Source organism: Heteronotia binoei, chromosome 3 (assembly GCF_032191835.1).
Source record: "Heteronotia binoei isolate CCM8104 ecotype False Entrance Well chromosome 3, APGP_CSIRO_Hbin_v1, whole genome shotgun sequence".
NCBI lineage: Eukaryota > Metazoa > Chordata > Lepidosauria > Squamata > Gekkonidae > Heteronotia > Heteronotia binoei.
This window is the reverse complement of record NC_083225.1, coordinates 91276294-91291010: the sequence shown is the minus strand read 5'-3', so window position 1 is coordinate 91291010 and position 14717 is coordinate 91276294.

Sequence of the window (14717 nt, the reverse complement as noted above, 5' to 3'; positions counted from 1 at the left end):
CTGGTGACTTACTCGTTTTTAATTCATCTATCAGTTGTAGGACCTCCTCTCTTGTCACCTCAATCTGACTCAGGTTTTTCAACCCCCCTTCCAAAATTAGCGATTCTGGAGCGGGCAAACACTTCTCATCTTTCACAAACACTTCTCATCTTTCACAGTGAAGATGGAGGCAAAAAATGCATTCAGCTTCTCAGCCATTTCCCTATCCTCCTTCAGTAATCCTTTTATCCCTTGGTCATCCAAGGGCCCCACTGCCTCCCTGGCTGGTTTCCTGCTTCTCATATATTTGAAGAAATTTTTATTGTTGGTCTTTTTTTTTAATATTTATTTATTTATTTTACACTATATTGAGACATACAACATACAACACCCCGTGTCACTTTTCTCCACACCTCGTGCATTTCGCCATTCGTAGACCTTTAGTTACCCTTCTCATATCCTAAATGCTATTTACAAAAGCTGACCACACTCGCTCGAATTTCGCCCCCTGTCCTTGTACACAAAATACTTTTTCATGACATGCCAGTTGTAACATTTCATCTTTCCATTGTAGCAAAGAGCCAGAAAAAGGGCCTTTCCATTGTCTTAAAATAATTCTTTTAGCTGTTATCATTGCCCGATATAACAACATTTTCTGTTCTCTTGTTAACCCCCACAGTGCCGGAACATAATTTAAAATATATAATGTCAAGGGAAACCGACCCTGTAGGTTCAACACACGTTTAACATATCGAGTAATCTGATGCCAAAATTCTGATAATATTGGGCATTCATATAGCATATGTTTTATGTCTGCCTCTAAGTTATTACAGCGCCAACATCTCGAATCCGGTTTCATACCACGTTTGTATAGCCGCATCGGCGTCCAGTAAGTTCTAAAAATGATCTTTTGATGTATTAATATTAATCTTAATTCAAATGCCGTTTTCTTTACATTTTGACAGATCGCTTTCCATTGTTGTGGCAATAAGGCACTGTTCAACTCCACATTCCATTTATGTCTTAATTCAGCCAGTTCATGTACATTTTTTATTAACAGCTTATTATAAATCTTTTTTCGACCATCCTGTTCATGTATTTTGTCAATTACAGCCTGTAGCATCTCTGGACACTCTGGAGCAGCCAGTGCATCTGGTCCATACTGCGCTCTTAATAAATGTTTCAGTTGATAATAACACCATAGCTGGTTATTTTTCAAATTAAATTTCTGCAAAAATTCCTGATTAGTTAAAAACTCATCCTGAGAATTTTTAATTTGATCTAATGTAAGTATGCTGGCATACATCCATTGCTTCCATTTAATTTTCTGACCCCCAATTTTTACTAAGGGATTGTCCCACAATGTCATTTTTTCATGTGAAAATCTTTCAAACTGTAATCTAACGCTTAATCTTTCCCAGGCCGTCCTAGTTGCAACGATTGCAATTGGTATTTCATTGTCCCTATTTACAAACTGAGACCCCAGAGCTTGCCAACCCAATATTGGATTAATAGCCGCAGTTTCCAATTCACCCCAACTTGTTTCAGGTAATCCAGTTCGCCAATGCTTAATCATAGATATCATATATGTCCAGTGATATAACTGTAAATCTGGAAGCCCAAAACCGCCCTCTGTAATCGGAATCTGTAATCTTTTTAAAGAGATTTTCGCATTTCCTGCACCCCATAGAAACATTCTAATTAACTTATCAATTCTCCTAAACCAGTAAGCATTAATTACAACATGTAAACCCCTAATTATATAAAACAGACGCGGGAACACATTCATTTTTAAAGCATTAATCCTGCCCCATAATGACAGTGGTAGCTGCCCCCATCGTTGCAAATCCATCTCCACAGCAGACAGTATATTTTCCATGTTAATTGGAACAAACTTCTTAACATCCTTCGGGATCTGTATACCCAGGTATTTTAAGCTTTCCGATTTAATTTGAAATTGCGCACTAATTTCTTGTGATAGTGGGGTTCCCTTACCAATTTGCAATAGCTCTGATTTACTCCAATTGATTTTATACCCTGCCACTTTACCAAATTGGTTTATAATTTCCATAGTTAACCGCAGTGACTTTTCTATGTTAGTAAGCATTAATAGAATGTCATCTGCGTATAGCAAGATTTTATATTGGTATTCCCTAAACTTAAAACCCTGAATCAACCCATTCTGTCTAATTGCTAAGGCTAATGGTTCTAGGGCAAGATCAAATAGAAGTGGTGAGAGCGGACAGCCCTGTCGCACTCCCTTTTGCAATGAAATCACCTTAGATATCGCACCATTAACTTTTATTCGCGAGGTAGGGTTATGATATAATACCCGAACCCAGTTAATGAAATAATTTGGAATAGCCATTTGTTCCATTATAGCTATCATATAATCCCTAGGAATTTGATCGAATGCTTTTTCAGCATCTAGGGACAGGATTGCCACTTGCTCCTGAGTATCATTATATAAACTAATCAAATCCGTAACTAACCTAATATTATTAGTACCTTGCCTATTTTTAATAAAACCTGCCTGGTCGTGATGAATCAGCGTCGGGATAACACCTTGCAACCTCGTTGCCAGAATAGTAGCAACAATTTTTAAGTCTACATTCAACAATGAGATTGGTCTGTAATTAGTACATTTTGAAGGTTCTTTCCCTGGTTTTAAAATAAGCGCTATTAATGCATCACCCAGATGATTTCCAGGTTGATTCACATGAATCCAGTATGTGTATAATTTAAGGAGTTTTGGAGCTAGTATATCACTAAATTTTATGTACAGGTTAGTCGTGAACCCGTCGGGCCCCGGGGAGGTCCCTGGGGCCAACGCGCTAATCGCAAACTTAATTTCTGCCAACGAAATTGGGGAGTTCAGCACTTGTTGTTGTTCCTGTGAAAGTCTAGGGATTGTTAAATTTTGTAAAAATTGATTCAGATTCTGCTCATTTATTGGTAATGGGGCTTTATAAAGCTCTGCATAATATTTTTGAAACTGCTCTGCTATTGTTAAAGGGGTTTTATAAATCTGGCCTTGTGCATCGGTAATCTGTGGTACCCAGTTACTTTCTATCTGTTTTTTCAGCTGAGCCACCAATATGCGACTAGGTTTCTCTGCTAATTCCCACCTTGTCTGTTTCATGCTAAACAAGATGCTTGATGCCTTAAAAGTTCTGAGGGTATTCAACTCTAAACTAACCTGCTGAATCTTCCTATATTGATTAATAGTTGGGGCTTGGTACATAACTTCCCAAAGGTTATTCAGTTGTGCCTCCAGAGTTACCTCTCTGTTTGCTGCTTCTTTCCTTTTAAAAGCAGAGAAGGCAATAATCCAACCTCTCATAGTTACCTTTAAGGCTTCCCACAGTGTAATATAGCTTGATACTGTACCTTCATTCAACTCCCAAAAGTGTTGTAGTTCCCTTATAAATTGTAAGCAGAATTGTTCATCATTCAATAGCTGGTTATTAAACCGCCATATTGCCTGACTCTTAAATTGTTTGTTGGTTTCCATTTCCAATATAATCATATTATGATCTAAGAAGGAGCTGGGAACAATCTCACACTTCTCTACCATACCTCTCAATACTTTAGGAATCAAAAAAAAGTCAATACGACTTGCCGTGTTGTGAGTTGGGGAGTAATATGAAAACGCTTTCATATTTTGATGGGTTTCTCGCCAAGGATCTATTAAATTCAATTCCTTCATAGCACTTAATATTGCTCTTCTATTACTCCTAAGTCCTGCACTCATATTATTACTTTGATCTAATGCTAGATCTAAGGTTACGTTAAAATCACCAGCCATATAGAGAAACATATATGATTTTCCTAACAAATATCCAAATATTTTATGAAAAATGACTGGGTCCTCCACGTTCGGCCCATATACATTAATCAGGATGATCCTCTGTCCTTGGGCATACCCTTCTACTATTACAAACCGCCCATCTTTATCTATCTCCACATGTTCTTTTACAAACCCAACTTTCTCACCTATCACAATAGCCACACCTCTGGCGTTAGTGCAATAGCTTGTCATGAATACCTGGTCTGTTTGTTTTCTCTTAAGCCATTTTTCTTCCCCTGTGACCAGATGCGTTTCCTGGAACATCCGAATATCTATAGTTTCCATTTGTGATAAGGCTGCTATCATTACACGTTTTTTAGGGGAGCGCATTCCCCTAACATTTAAAGATAATAATTTCAGCATTTGGGCACATAAGCTTGTAATTATAACATTGTCTCAGTATAGCGAAATGTGACACATGTGACCCACCACCCATCTTTACCCTCACCCAAACTATAGGCTCCCAAAGGTCAAACGTGCTCTTTAATTCGAACCTCACTCCGTATCCTAACTCTCAGGGGTATCTAGATACTTATAACATATTATTCCTATTTATATCTCTATCACTTTAATTCATTATACATGATTCTATAATTTATAGAGACAGAGAAGAAAACAAAAAAAAGAAAAAACACAGGGAAAAAAAAATACCCCTTCCCCTCCAAACCCTGCCTGTACTAATGTATTATTCACTTATATATATGTGGGTAATTTTTATATTTTATTCTTTTATATATATTTTTTTAAATTTCTATTTCTTAATTTCCTCATAATGATTCTTAATACATTCTAAGCACTACCCTTGTTCCCTCATTATGTAACACTTCTACAATATGTCCACAACAGAAAGATATAGTGCTGAGTACACTTACTCCCTCCCCCCCCCCACCTCACACCAGCTGTAATTTGATCCGGTCTACCAAGGCTGTTCCTTAACCATCGCCATCTGCAACAAGCTCCGTACTATTACCCAGCCATCTAGTCTTTCAGCAATGCTAAGTGTCCATCCGGGAGGGCAAAGCTTTCTCTGGTAGAGGCAGTTTCTGCAGGAATTCCTCCGCCGCGCGGGGTGTTTGGAAGGAGTGCCTAATGCTGTCTTTAATTATAATACACACTGCAGGATAACGAACAAAGCACTGTAGGCTTCTCTCGCGTGCCATTCTCTTTGTTTCTTTATAAGCCAGCCGTTTTTTTAATATTGCCGGACTGTAATCTGAAGAGATAGTCATCTTGGTAATAGTTCCAGGGGCAGAGGCAATTGCTCTAGCGGCGTGGAGAACCTCATCTCTGTTGACTGTTCTTAAAAAGACAACCACCAAAATTGTTAGTGGGGGGCCATTACGTTGGGGGCGACTCCATTTATGTATCTCCCGTATGTCGAACTGGTAATCCCCTGGCATCTTTAACTCTTTCCTGAACACATTCTCAACATGAGTAATTAGTTCCTTCCCCCCAATGTTAGGTACCTCCATTCCAACGACACGTAGATTGTATCTGCGTTGCCAGGCTTCAAGTGCCTCCACCCGAGTGCCTGTTTCTTCCATAGTTTTTTTCTGTTCTGTTAGGCTTTTTCCCATATCAGCTATTTTTGTTTCTTGTTGCTGTAGTAAGGCTTGGGTATTTGTTGCAGAGTCTTGCAATTTTTGCACCATTTCTGGGAGTGGAGTGAGCGTCTGCAAACACGCTACCACCTGCGTCATTTTTGAGACCAGCTCATTTAATGTCGCCGCCATTGTCTCCAGTGTTGGAGGGGGTGCCGGAGTTGTTTGGGACATGCTCGTACCTTCTCCTGCTGTTGCTGCAGAGGCTTCTACCACGGCTCCTTGTAATTCCTCTCCTTCCTCCTCCTCCATTACAGCATTTTTATCCGTGGTTTGCTTCTTTCTTTTCTTGTGGGAAGCTGACATAAGCGCTTTCCCACACCGTAACAGCAGGTTTCTGTTTGTAAGACCACTTGTCAGAAGATTGATAAATAGCTCGTTAACCCCCGCGTTTTCTCGCTTGCCAGTTACTTTAGTAATAAATCTTATATAATCTCACTTGGAAGCACGCGGCGAGGAGCTATATTTTCCTAATTAACGGGTTTCTCTTGAAAGTTTACCGGAGCGAGTGCCGGAGACTGCTTACTCACACCATCACGTGACCGGAAGCCTTTTATTGTTGGTCTTTGTTTTTTGCAATATGCTCCTCGTGGTCCATTTTTGCCTGCCTGATCACAGTCTTGCATTTGAATTGCCACAGCCTGTGTTCCCTTTTATTAATCTCACTTGGACTAGCTTTCCACTGCTTAATGGAATCCTCCTTACCTTTTACAGCTTCCGTAACTTTGTTTGTTAACCATACAGGTCTTTTCTTATACCTGTTTGTGCCTTTCCTAACTTGTGGTATATATTTTATCTGAGCTTCTAGGATTGTAATTTTAAATAGCCTCCAAGCTTCCCCAAGGGTTTTGACTGCATTTTCCTTTCCTTTCAGTTTCCTCTTCATATGCCTCCTCATCTCAGAGAATTTACCCCTTTTAAAGTTAAAGTTTAAAGTGGTTGTGCTGGTCTTTTGGGGCAACTCCCTATTTATACAAATGGTGAAATCAATAATGTTATGGTCACTGCTTCCAAGCGGTGCAATCACTTTTACATTTCTCACCAGGTCTTGGGCATTACTTAGGACCAAATCCAGGATCGCCCCACCCCTGGTAGGTTCTGTGACCATCTGCTCTCAGTCATTGAGAGCGTCTAGAAACTCAGTCTCTTTCTCTCAACCAGAACACATATTGACCCAATCAATCAGCGGGTAGTTAAAATACCAAGCTGGTTAGTTTTTCAGAGAACAGGAAGCTTTGAAGGAATCTTTTTCCTGTGCCCAAACTGCAGATGTAAGAGGCACAGTACCTGTCCCTCTCCTGAGGGGTTTTTACTTTAATGAAACAGTCTACTTATTTTTTTGTAAAATTATGTTTTTTTAAATATATATATATATATATATATATATATATATATATATATATATATATATATATATTTTCTGTGTGGATTCTTTTTTATATATTTTGTTGCCACAAGGGAGCTGCAGACTTGGGAGGTAAACACTCAACATTGTACACATGTACTCACTACGACTTGCGAGGGGGGCATCTCATTTTCCCTCCCCGCACTATTTCCTCTTTCTTCCTCTGGCATGCCCCATAGCCTGTCCCCATTTCTGTCTTTCTTCTCTCCTTCTTACCCATGCACCAACCTTCCTTCATCTCCCACCCTTCATCTTCACCTTTTCCTCTCCCCACAAGCCTCTTCCTGGGCAAAGTCCTGCCAAGCTGTGGTAGTGAGTTGCTCTGGAGAACTATTTGTTTACAGATTGGACTTTTAGACTGCTCTCCCTTGTACATACAAGGCTCAGGGCAGTGAACAACAATATAAGAATATATTCGTAAATCAATAAGACAGTTAAAAAGACAGCAAAAACAATTTAAAACCGTTTCAAAAACAATTTTAGCTGGCACTAAAATAATCTATTACTGTTACCCTATGGGGAGGAAAGGAAGAAAGTGGGTGCCAGTCAAAATGGAGACCATTGCTATTCTCATCCATAGACTTTCTATTTTAATATAGATAATGTAGGAATGAAGACTCTCGACACGTGTATTAAGGAAGTGAGGAAAGCTTGCTCTCTATAAGTCCTCGTTTTATTTATACATCTAGCTGATGCTAATCAGGCAATTAATTTAACAGGAAGCATTTGTTCACTAGCATGAGGTTATGTCTTCATAGCCTCCAAGATTCGATACAGCCAGCAATTTATCAAGAATACATGTGTCAGCAAAAGGAAGCTAGAATATGAGTGTAAGATGTCTGTGCCGTTTTAGCCTTTCAGACACAACGTGGGCGGCTCAGGCTGATACGCCAAATGCACCCACATTTCTGTCTTCAGGCTTTGTGGGGTCTGGGGGCTCAAGCGCGTGAGCCCCACATTCCACTCTTTTTTCTTTTATATGGCTGCTTACAAGGGGCAGCAAAATATCAATTTGATTTTGACATTCCCAGGAAGGAGTGAATTAACATTACAATGGGATTACAAAGGAGTGGACGAATAGAGATGGGGCAAAGATAAGCCACAGGTGGGAAACAAACAATGATGGATTTATGCATCCACACTGGCACATCTTAGTATTTAATTTTTGTCCATCCAGAAAAGATTATGTATAGGGGTAGAAGGGTTATTCAGAGGCATACTTTTGGCTAGGCAGGCCAGCCTTCCACTACAGAGCTGTTTAAGTCTCCCTCATGGGGCTGGGAATGCAGGCTAGCGTGAGAGGGCCCACCATGTCTTTTGAGGCTAGGCTACCCCCTCTAGCAAGAGAGGGCCCACCAGGTCTCTTTTGAAACTAGGCTACCCTCTTTATACAATAGCACTCTGGTATCAGTTCTCCCCCCTCCTGCACTGTACAATTATTGAAGAGTGTATGCCAAATTGCATGATGTGCTCTCATTTAAGTTTCAGACAACCAAGGTTGAAACACAGTTGAGACAAGAGGGGGATGGGAATGTCAATTACCAAAAAGTAAGCTCTTCATGCATGAGGGAAAGCTATGTGTCTTGGTATTGACAATTCTTTATCAATAAACATTATTAATTATGTTGCAAAAATATTAGATGAATATCTTAACTTCTATGCACATAAGCAATAATGAGGGACATATGCAAGTGACATGCTATAAACTGAATCAATTCATGTGCCTTTATGGCAAGCAACATATTGTAGCCTAGGTGATCAAGATACACACATTCAGACATAGGTGAGGCCAGAAATGGGCAGTCCATACTGGCACATTATTACAATATAACAACCATTTCACTGTTCATTTTTTGTTCCCCTCTTCTTTTAGTCTAACAAAAGGTCTTTTCTCTTGAGTTTATGGAGAGTTTGCGTGCTCTATGCATGACAATCTTTTCACAGGGAAATGTGTTTCTATTGCAGCCAAAAGGAATTCTTTTTATTTAGAAGTACAACTTGGAAGTGGCAGTGGGACTGCTTTTGTGATCTCACTGGGGCCTCTAGCCTTTTGCTAGGCAGAGGAATTTTCCTGGAAATAAGTTTTTTCCATAACTCAGTTTGGATGGGGTTTTGGGGGAGGCCTTCCTTCCAACATCAATGAGGCATGACCATGCAAATTTCAGGACCTCTGGATAAATATGGAAGAGCCTGGAAAATATACTTGGAGAAACAAACAAACAAAACAATAATAGATACTTTTCTCCTTTTAAAGCTTTTCTTGGCTGTCCACAAATTGCCATAACTTGAGCTCAACCCTGTTGAAATAGGGTTGCACACATTAGATAAACTACTGTATTTTTCGCACCATAAGGCGCTCCGGAGGATAGGATGCACCTTCCTCCTCGGAGGAAGAGGCAGCAGATCGCCCCCCCCCCCGAAGGCACGTACCTTCGGACCATAAGACGCACATACTTCCCCCCCACTTTTTTTGGGGGGGGGTGCGTCTTATGGTCCGAAAAATACGGTACCACACTTGTTTTGAACTGGAGATTTTCTTTTCCTCACATGGAGTCTTAGTTTGACAAGGTCTCTACCCTTCCAATGTTAAAGGGCAAATTTTATACACCATACTTTATGCAGAATACAAATTCACAATATAAACCTATGCATCACTTCTCCTGATTCAGGCTAGTGTACACCTATATAGAAAGCATGTACCTAGAGATTCATGAGAGGCTTTTTACTTTGTTGCAACAGCTATGAATTTTAAAAAAGAAAACATGAAATTGTGCACAAGATTGGAGCTCCAAAAAGAGATTACCAGAGTTGGAATTACCCCTGGATTCTGAAAACGGTCACAAAAAAGGAAGAAAAATTTTTGCTAGAGCTTTGGAACATATGAAATTGTCAAAAATAAGAAAAACTTCAAAAACAAACAAAACTGAGGCCTCAATAGAACAATGCTAGCTTTAACATACATGTATATGAGGGATCAGACTCAAAATGATTAGAGAACTGGATCAGAGAATTTAAACCATTGGAAATCAGTGGGGTGATCAAATCCTACTGAACCCCATTTTTCTCTGTGCCAGCTCATCCAAAATTTGTTCTGTGGGTCTCACATAGATGTGAGAGAGGGTTTCAACAAACTTTAACAACATAGTCCTAAAAGCAAATAATAATTAAGCCTTAAACAATTCTTAACAGACATACCAGCAATTCTTAAAACCATCATAATGAACATGCATTTAAACTTGACTTTCAGGTCCAGATTTCCTGCACAGGATATTGAAAGAAAAGATGAGCAAACTTAATAAAACAATGAGAAAATCCTAGAAATCAAATTATGGTTAATATCTGGTCAAAAACACAAAACAATTCTTCAATCTATTTATAATAAGCATGCAATATATATATAAACTTAGGAGAAAACCTAGTAAGGAGCTTGCACAACCAAGGAGATGTGTGGGGCAGTGCAAAGATAGAATTTAGAACTGATGCATAAAGCAGGGTGCTAAAACATGCACCTTGACAAAGAAGGTTGAAATAACGGAGAGGCAGAAACTTAAAACAAGCAAATGGAAATGTGTTATCCAGTAGCAAGCCTGGCCAGGACTGTAGACTGGATTGAAACATAAAATCAAGCAAAACTGAAGTCCTACCATGGTAAGAACATGAAATATAGAAAGGAATTTCTTAAACAAAACACTCAGAAAAGGTCAAACTCTAACAAGATACTATAAAGGCATAAAATAAAATAAATAAGCATGTAGATGCCTCTTTCCACAGGTAAGAGGTTCGCCAAATAGCTAAATAGGAAGATTGATATGCACAGTTCATAGATGAAACATAACTATAAATTACATTAAAAGAGCAAATGAAGATATACATTTGAGGAATGCAGAACATTATGAAAGTCTAGATTTCTAATGATCAAGAGTTCTCAGGAATTCCGCCTAGTGAATTACCAACAGATCTAGAAAAGGTATTTCTATGAGAAACATGACATTGAGAACAATTGGGTCACTGATAAGGCAAGGTGTTAGTTTTTCAAGACTTAAGAGAGAAGATGCACAGTGAGAGGGAAGTTTTACCCAAGGAAGGGTACAGATGTTCTTCTATAACACATGCTTTAACTTGCAATTCAAAGTAAGATGAAAACTGTGTTAAATGTAACACTAATAGCCTTGACAGGAGACAAAATACTTAAATACAAACAATAGAGACTAGTCATGGATTTCATTGTGAGTTGCAAAAATAGCAGCCACCAAATTCTCTGGAGAAGGCTCTTGCCCAGCCTCTTCCAACGTTTGAGGCTGAGATTGAAATTGGGAATCAGATTTGGGAGACCCTGATGCCATGCCATCTTTAGCCAGGCGAATACAACGTGCCAGAACCCAGAAAAGACCTGCAAGAGAAAACACAGCAGCATGCCTGCACCCCCAGGTAAGGGGGGAACTGGACCATGCCAAGTTAATAAAACCAAATTCAATTTGAACCTACATTTGGATAAAAACCTCCATTTTCACTCCTTTTAATTATTTTTGAAGAGTGGTTTTTAATGTATGATTAGCATGTTCCACAATAGCTTGACCTGTGGAATTACATGAAATGCCATACTGGAATTAAATGTTCCATTGTGTACAAAAATCAACAAATTCAGAAAAATAGGTAAAATAAAATGGAATTCAGCAAAAGAAATACAAAAATATAGATAAAGCTTGTACAAAACTAACAGGCACACAGTAAAATCTGTTATCACCCCCCCCCCTTGTGTTCTTGCATTGTTGCTGCTGTTTCCAGAGAGGACAGATTTTCAGATGCACGCTTTTATGGGCAATTTGAAGTCACCGGGGCCATTTTTACTGCTGGTGTGTGTGCATGTGAGACGATATCTTAATTCTGGAAAATATTAGAACACACTTGAGATTAAATCAAGAGAAAAACAAAATTAATTCTATATCACATGGCTGATCAAGAATGTTTTGTTCCTTTTTTCCCTGAAAAGAAAAACTAGGGTTAAAAATGAAGTTGCCGTTTGCTTTTCAGGGCAATAAAGGGTTACATTCCTGAACTCCATGCAAAAAAGCACTAAGCTATTTATTGCGCAGTGAAATTCTGCTCATTTCCTGTTTCCTCTCTAAAGGCAGAGAGAGAGGGAAAAAATGGCTGGAAGAACATGTCGCTATGCCGTTCTGGTATTTTGTTCTGGTAATTATTCAGTTTTTCCTTTTCAAATTGAGTCAGTCTTGCCCCACACAAAAAGGTGGCTTGCAGGGCTGTTTTTTTTCTTCTTCTTTGTTTTAATTTAAAAAAATTCTTCTATGGGGGAAGGAGCAACTTTTGTAAAAAAAAAATCTGGCTGGGGTTTTTAAAGTAAAAGTAATGCTATCTGTCTGTCTACCGCTCCTCTATTGGCAGTAAGACTTTGTGGGCTGTTTTTCTGTCTTCATTGCACAAGCCTGTTGTTTGTACTTGGTCTGCCTTGCAGGACTGGTGTGCAAGTTCAGAGAAGAGTTATTAGCAATGAGGGAAAAAAATGGGTAAATGTGCCAATTGCTTTTGGTTCCTACTAAGCATTCAATGAAATTGTTGAGTAGTCAGGCTAAAATAGATACACAACGTGGGCAGCTCAGGCTGATATGTCAAATGCGTGATCCACCCACATTTCTGCCTTCAGGCTTTGTGGGGCCTGGGGGCTCAAGCGCATGAGCCCCACAAGATAATATTGTTGCTTAATTTTTGGGAGTGTTTTTTGTCATCAACCATAGCCCTGGTGGAACATCTTTGATTTACAGGCCTTGCAGAACTGCATTAGGTCCCAGAGGTCATGGATGTAATTTTCAGAGTTCCACCAGGTTGTAGCCAGGGCCTTTTTGGCCCTGGCTCTGGTTGAGGACAGCCAGATGTTTTTCGGGCTAGGGATCACCAGTAAGTTCTCTCCAGAGCATAATGCTCTTGGGATGGGGTATATCAGGAGGGGATAATTCTCTTTTTTTGGGGGGGGGGGGGTACATACTATGTGGTGGCCATTTCTAAGCCTGCTCATGCTGTACGTTAGCAAGTCATGGCAGCCACTTCTGGACACAACCAAGTTGTGCAGCAGTAAGTCCCACAGTGACTACTGCCGGTCATGTGGCAGTGAGTTGCTCAGCAGCCACTGTTGAGTGTAGCTGAGTTGTGCAAGTTGCACAACAGCCCCTGTGCAAATCAGCTGTTGGCTGCCACTGAGCTCAGACTTGAGTTGAAGACAGTGAGTTACTCGGTGGCTGTCCTAGGCCTGGCAAAGCTGCACAAGTCACACAAAAGCTGCCAGCCTAACAAAGTCATGCAAGTTGCACAGTAGTGAGACGTGTACTGGTTTGCTATCCTGTAACTCATACGTGAGTTGAGAGGCATTAAAGGATTCTGGCCCAGCAACAGGCAGTGACCAAGGCTGCTGGGCCTTGCTGAGGTGAGCCCTTCCTTGATTAGGTTGCATTCGTCCAGCTGGCTGAAAGCAGTTGCATTTTTCAGATAGCCTCTTGCTGAGAGGAGCCAGGTGCGTGATTTTTGATTTGATCTACAATGCAATGATGAATTCATGTGTGATAATCATTTGAATTCATGAGGATCCATGCAGCTCTACTTTTTTCCTTTTAAAAGGCATTTCCATGCTGCTTTTCCACACAGTTCAGGGTCCCCAAGGGGGCAAATGTTAAAACATTTCAAATATTAAAAAGCATTCTTTAGAATAATGTGTGGGTATTTGTGTGTATAATATTTACATTAAATATAACAAACACAGGGTTGTCAAATGGAGCTTATGGTGAAGGGGGGCTGAGTGGAGCTATATAGAGAATAAAAATTCAGTTTCATTTCTTGTTATTGCTTGTACTAGGTTCACAATGGTGGCCTATACTCCTGCCACCTGGTTTTTGCAGTCTGTGGTCCTGGCTTTTTGACATGTGTTTTGATAGTAGAGTTGGAGGAGTTCTATGAGAAAAACTAGAGGATCCATGAAGATCTTTTTGGAGGTGGCTATTACTTTTCCCCTTACATATTCTCCATTCTGGGTTCAAGAAATAAAATAAGCAAAGTCCCAGGAGGAGGTATGCAAATATTTTTTTAAAAAAAACACTGAAGCCTCTTGATTCTTGGCATAATATGAAGTGGGATTACTAAGGTTTATGCCTCAGTCATATCAATGTTTACTCGGAAGCAATTTCTGAAGTTAGTGGACTTGGGAATAAACTCCAACACAGCAAGACATTTCCAGAGAGACATAAATGATCTGATGGCACATATGGTTGGTAATTGTCTGTGGGACTACTCAGTAAGTCCCACAGTGAGTTCAATGGGGCTTTATTCCTAAGTAAATTGCACAAGCTACATAGAGAATACATTATATGGGATAGTTCAAGGCACTTTCTTCTGAATAAGTGTTGGGGAAATTAGGAGTGCAGGAGCCTTTTCACGGACTCCCGTCCCCATTGTGTTCATTGGGGAGGGAGAGAAACTGGCTTTCCAATTTCATAAACAGAGACAGTTGTTCCAAAACACCTCTTATTTAACTTCAAACGCAAATGTAAAACTCTTTAAAACATAACAGAATCTGGTATGCAGCATACAAAATCAAATACCTAATTAGAATGCAGTGTTCTGGTTGCCTGCCAGGACCCATAATGCAGAATGGTTGGCATGCAACCCTGAACAAGACTTACATTAACATATTAAGTACTTTTCCCCATCCATAGGAGGTAATGCAACAGGTCTGTTATTAAGCATCATTGGAATGTATATCTGATGTACACAACAAAGCTTAAGCCCTTCTATCTCTGGGGTCAGGAAAGACAGGAAAAGCTAGGGTGACTCAGCGAGTCACGGAAGCTAATTTCAGATACCTATCTACATAGAATTT